At 40.5% G+C, this 6084-nt stretch overlaps 1 non-coding gene across 1 annotated transcript; it reads left to right on the plus strand.

Moving 5' to 3' along the window:
• The first annotated feature begins 1186 nt into the window (after positions 1–1186).
• Positions 1187–1324, plus strand: LOC126002715 (small nucleolar RNA SNORA51). Its single transcript, XR_007493382.1, has one exon. It is a non-coding gene; the product is annotated as a small nucleolar RNA SNORA51 (small nucleolar RNA).
• Positions 1325–6084: the final 4760 nt, after the last annotated feature.

The raw sequence follows: 6084 nt of genomic DNA on the forward strand, positions 1-6084 counted from the left end.
ACTCAACTTCCTCCCCCACCCCCGACTATTTTCTAAAGACATAAAAGGGACATGTGTATCTCCTTTGTATATCTTAGATGTATTCTCTTAATATCTATAACTCTTTTTTAATATCCTCTTATATAGTGACAATTTTGCCCACTATTTTTTTTCTCACTTCTTTGGGAATCTGTTAAATAAGGAATTCTGGTAGAAGAGTCTCTCTGTATAGAATTCATGTTAGAAACCAAGTTACAGGGAATGTTTGGACTTGTTCCTCGAATCCCCAGATTTGTACCCAATAATACCTTGTGGCATTGTTCCTCTTTTGCATATAGGCACATTTTAAAATGGAAAATTATTTACATCACATGCAAACAATATTCTTGTCATAAAAGAGATGGGAACACAATTTTTGTAATACAGGTAGGCTATATACCCTGAACATTGGCATAATAACTTGGCTCAGGCCATCAGAAGATATGGGCCCATTGACTATACCCCCTGAAACCATGGATACCATCTATGGAAACAACCACAATTTTCTGTAGCATTACCAGAAAGTAACCCTCTACCAGGGAAGACCCTACCACTGCTCTGATATTGACTTACTCCAAAGATTGCTCTCTTAACACCTAGACGACTTAGCAACAGCAACAACCTGCTTTCAGGGCAGGTGTCTCCTCATTTAATGGTGAAGTGAAACTAGAAGACGCTCCACATCAACCTGACTCGATGAAGGAAATGTGCAGAAACCAGAATCTTTAACTATAGGAACCTGACACCAACAACAGCTAAAGTGCAAAAAAGTTTCACAGAGACCACGGAGAATGACTCACGGGTTGGGCAACTTGGTATGCCTTGTTCCCAGAGTCAGTCTTAGGCCAGAAAACTTCAGGGGTGAGGCCTCCTTGCAATTAGGCCAAGGCATTTTTTCCCCCCCGTTTTCCCCATATTTTGCTGGGCCTAAGCAAACAATGGCGATTGCCACTCTCACACCGTTACTACTGCAGTATTTTTTTTTAAACATTTATCCTTTAAGAAAGAAAGAAACAAAAACAGCTTACTAAACTTAAAAAAAAATAACTGTGGAGTGGGGAGGAAGGAAGACACTTGAAATATAGGTCATGGTGAATGTTTGCACTGGTGAAGGATTTTTTTATACATATATATTAAAAAAATCAAAAAAAAAAAAAAAGAAAAGATAGGCCTTCCCAATCTCACCACAGGCCTGTGTTCTTTACACTGACTGTAATAGAATCGAGGAGGTACAGTAAATGCACCCCATATACACCTCAAACCCAGGCACTTTGGCCTTGTCTGTATTGTGAATTGGGGGACAAAAAAGAAAAGAAATAAACCCCAAATATATCCTATTAAAAAAAAAAGAAAACAGCCCAAGCAGAAAATGCAGATAGGCCCCAAACAATGAGTGCCGACCAACATATGTACAATGTACATTTGACAACAGACATTCTTCCAATCCATGAACATGAGACATATTTTGTCCATTTCTATTTCTTTTAGTAGCACAGTTTTCACAGTCTAAGTCTTTCACCTCCTTTTAAAGTTGATTTTGGAAGGCGTTGTCTTTTTTGTTTCTTTGCTTTCCAGTTTGCCATTTGCATATAGAAGTGCAACTGATTTTGTGTTTATTTGATAGCTACTACCTTGCTGATTTGACTTACTGTTTCCAAGACATTTTTTGGTGGAATTTTTTTAGTTGTTAGTTTTTGGTTTTGTTTTGTTTTGTTTTATTTTGTTTTTGGGTCACACCCAGCAGTGCTCAGGGGTTACTTTTGGCTCTGTGCTCAGAAGTCTAGTAACTGTTGTGCTTTATTCTTTTGTAACCACAATCAGGAAATCTTTGTTCCAGTGCTACATGACTTGCTAGAGGTATTAAAGAGAATTTATATTGAAACTGGAACTCATCCTACGGGCATATGGTCCTCTTTCTTATAGAATTTTGCAGCTCGAGCTGGGCTTAGATTCTGATGAGTCTCAGACCTCGTTGCCTTACTTTTGAGGTGTTCAGCATCTGTAACACATTAACTCCTTTTGCAGAACATATTAAGCTCCTGGCACTGTATATGGCTATGTTAAAAAAGATAATCAAAGAGGAACATGTTCAAGTGAAGATGGCCCAAATAAATTAAGTGTTGAAAATAAAAAGATCATTCCCCCAGGAAACTTCTTTGGGGTCAGAGCAATATAGCACAGCAAGTACAGAATTTGCCTTGCAAGCAGTGGACCAGGTTTGATCCCCAGCATCCCAAATGGTTCTAGAACCTGCCAGGAGTGATTTCTAAATGTAGAGCCAAGAGTAATGCCTGAGCTCCACTGGGTGTGGCCCCAAAGCCAAAAAGCCAAGAGAGAGAGAGAGAGAAAGAGAGAGAGAGAGAGACAGAGAGACACAGAGAGAGACAGAGAGACAGAAAGACAGAGACAGAGAAAGACAGAGACAGAGAAAGACAGAGAGACAGAAAGACAGAGACAGAGAAAGACAGAGACAGAGAAAGACAGAGAGACGGAGACAGACAGAGACAGAGAGAGACAGAAACAGAGAGAGATACAGAGAGAAATCAAGTAAAATAAATAAATTAAATGTTGAACTAAAGTCCAAAGCTTGAGCAGTGGTAGTTTAAAATGTTGAAAGCATCTCCCTGGTCTTGTCCTAAAGGATTAAATGGCAGGAACTTTAATCAGAAATCTTTCTTTGCAGGGATAAGGCAGGTGTGTCTCAGGAATTCAGTCTCTAAGGCAGGAGTCCTCAAACTATGGCCCTCGTACCACAAGCAGCCCGCCCAGGACATTTATCAGGCCCGCTGGGTGTTTTTGCCACCACTGCCAGTCCTGTTTACCAGCTGACTATTCCCAGGCCCAAAGTGTGCCAGTGTGGGATGTGTGCTTCACTCTCTGACTCCTCTCCTTCTCTGCCTCTCGACTCTTCCTCTCAGCCTCTCAGGCAGAGGTCCTCAAACGATGGCCCACCAAAAGCAGATCCATAATTCCCATTGAAATACTGGTAAGTTTGCTGGGAATAGCTGGGGGAAGCATATGACTGTGAGTTTTGCTCTTTGCACGATAGGAAAGTCAGTCCTAGACTTGTCCCAGGACTCCAGGTCCGTCACCTTCCCTTACAGAAACAATTTCAGGAGACAAGCAGTGTAGGATTATCAGGTTTCATTTGGAAGTTCTGAGGAAGGAGAAGGAGAGAGTAATTTGTTCAAGAGAAAATGTGGGATTCTTCAGAGGTGGAGAGAGCTCCAGGACACATTCCAGTGTTCAAGCATTAAGTATGAAAGTTCACATCTCAAGAGGAAATGTGGGTGCTCAGTCAACACATGTACAGAGCAGTAACACATGAACTAGGGAGCACATGCATGCTCTTCTTTTTTCCAAGCTGACTTAAATAGGGATTCTCTCAACCTGCTCCAAGTACTTTCCACAGAGGTAAGCATACTTTGCTAGAGTGGTTGCCAAGGGGAAAGGTTGTGATCAGTTGATGGTCTGCTGTGACCTTCCTTCCCTGGCCTTTGTTCCTGATGGAGCTTCTCTAAAAGAGTCTTAGTTAACTGTGTCCACACAGTGAGTCCTGATAACCTTAGGGCTAGTGACAAGAGTAACTTCTTCATCTTCCATCTTTTTTTTTAATTTTTTTTATTTTGAATTATGAGAACAAAAGATGCAAAGAAAGAGGACAGGTAAAGTTACAGTGGAAGGACAATCACCCATAACATAATTCTCAGAAGAAGTCCCCTTGCTGATATCTTAACTTTGAACTTTCAGCCAAAAAACGTTAAGATAAAATAAAACAGAATCCATGTACAATTACTTTGTCCCTCAAGTCCCCAGATTGTAGCACATTATAATATTTCTTAACAGCACACAAGGCAATCTAAAGCCATAAAACTTACGTAACTCCTTAAACATTAGAGGCATAGTATTTTTTACATTTCCATGTACATGCATACATCTTCCATCTCTTGGCTTGATTATGTCCCATGGACTTTAATTGCATCCCAAAAGCTTTAAACCTCAAGCAGCAAAAACACTGAGCCTTTAAGGAAATGGTTACAAAAGGACAGGGTGCAATAGTTACTAGTCTTTTTATGAACACAAAGGTATTTGCTTAAGGTAAATTATAGAAGGTTTAGTTGTTAACTTTCAAAATATCTTCACAAAGGAGTATTTTTTTTGTGAGAGTTGACATATGATAATTCCTTTCCCATTTAGGTTATATTTGCATTAGCTGTTATTTTATTTCAAGAATAATAAAATCCAAGATCTGCATGATCAGTTGGAGCTAAGAAAATTCATGATAGAGGACCAGGTGACTGATGAGCAACTTTCGGCATCTAGGGTCATCATAAAACTTGCCTGATAAAAACCACACCCACCATGCCATGGTTGTTTACTATAGTTATGGTAATCCTGGTCAAATATAGGTAGAATATATGGGTGGTATTTATCCCCACTCTCCAGTGATAGGCATAGGGTATACTCAATTAAAATATGCAAGTCATAGCATTGCTGCTGAGCTATATCCCCAGGTTCTGGGTGACACTGCTTTGTTTTGGGATTGCACACAGTAGTGCTCAGGGGTCCTGGTAAGCCTCAAGAAACCATATGGTATGGCAGAGATCAAACGGGTCAGTGGCATGCAAGGCAAGTACCCTACCTGCTGCACTATCACTCTAGCCTTATGATGGCACCTTTGACTTAGGAAATCATCACTTAGAGTCTTTTCTCTTTTTTGAACACCAGAAACACCTGCTTCTTGTTTGTTTAATCTATACCAGGAATCTCAAACTCAATTTACCTGGGGGCTGCAGGAGGCAAAGTTGGGGTGAGGCAGGGCCACATAAGGGATTTCGCTTACTGAATATTCGCAATAAAAAATCGCATTAGTAAGAAAAAAATCGCAAAAAATTGCATTAAACATTTGCATACCCCGAACGGAACTGCTCGGGGTATGTGAATGTTTAATGCGATTTTTATTGCGATTATTTGGTAAGTGAATAATTGTGAATACTGTGATATTTGAAGGCCGGCCGTGGGCCACAAAATGTTGTACGAAGGGCCGCAAACGGCCCGAGGGCAGCGAGTTTGAGACCCCTGATCTATACCTATGTTGCATAGAAATTTGTGTGTAAATAGTTTTAGTTTCGGCAATATTCAACACTCCAATACTATATGTGTGTACCTGACGTTTAATAAACAGTCTGTTTTTACTTAACAATAATGCTACTCGTAGAGTATGTCTGTACTGTAACATGTAGGTGTATTTCTCTCTCTCTCTCTCTCTCTCTCTCTCTCTCTCTCTCTCTGATTTATCCTTAAATTCTTTCCTATGTGGGCCAAAGGGCCTAATGTTTTAGCTCTGGTCCATCTAGCCTCTTCTACATGAATAGCATTGCTATTGCTCTGCCAGGGAAATGCCACTATTGTTATTGGCTGTCCAGACCCAACCACATCTCTCTCTCTCTCTCTCTCTCTCTCTCTCTCTCTCTCTCTCTCTCTCTCTCTCTCTCCTCTCGGTTTTTTGGGCCACACCTAGTGATGCTCAGGGGTTACTCCTGGCTATGCACTCAGAAATCGCTCCTGACTTGGGGGACCATATGGGACGCTAGGGGATTGAACCGTCATTTGTCCTAGGTCAGTGGTCGGCAACCTTTTTTGTCAACTGAGCAAAATCTCGCCAAAACCATGATTGAAATTTACTTTGAGAGCCACATTTTTTTTTTTTTTGGCAGCGCTCACGGGTTACTCCTGGCTCTATGCTCAGAACTTGCACCTGGCAGGCTCAGGGGACCATATGGAATGCCGGGATTTGAACCACCGACCTTCTGCATGAGAGGCAAATGCCTTACCTCAATGCTATCTCTCCGGCCCCAAGAGCCACATTTTTAAAACCGAAAATACATAGGATGGTACACTGCTTTTAGTTTCAATAAGTTTTTATTGAGAATATTCTGCATGCAAGAATCCACATAGGTCGGGAGGATACAAACAGCACAACTAATAAAACAAAAACTTTAGAACAATATTATTTATTGATAATGTTAAATTCCATAAAATTTGCATATAAAGTAGAGAAAATTA

The sequence above is a fragment of the Suncus etruscus genome, chromosome 2 (assembly GCF_024139225.1).
Source record: "Suncus etruscus isolate mSunEtr1 chromosome 2, mSunEtr1.pri.cur, whole genome shotgun sequence".
Taxonomy (NCBI): Eukaryota; Metazoa; Chordata; class Mammalia; order Eulipotyphla; family Soricidae; genus Suncus; species Suncus etruscus.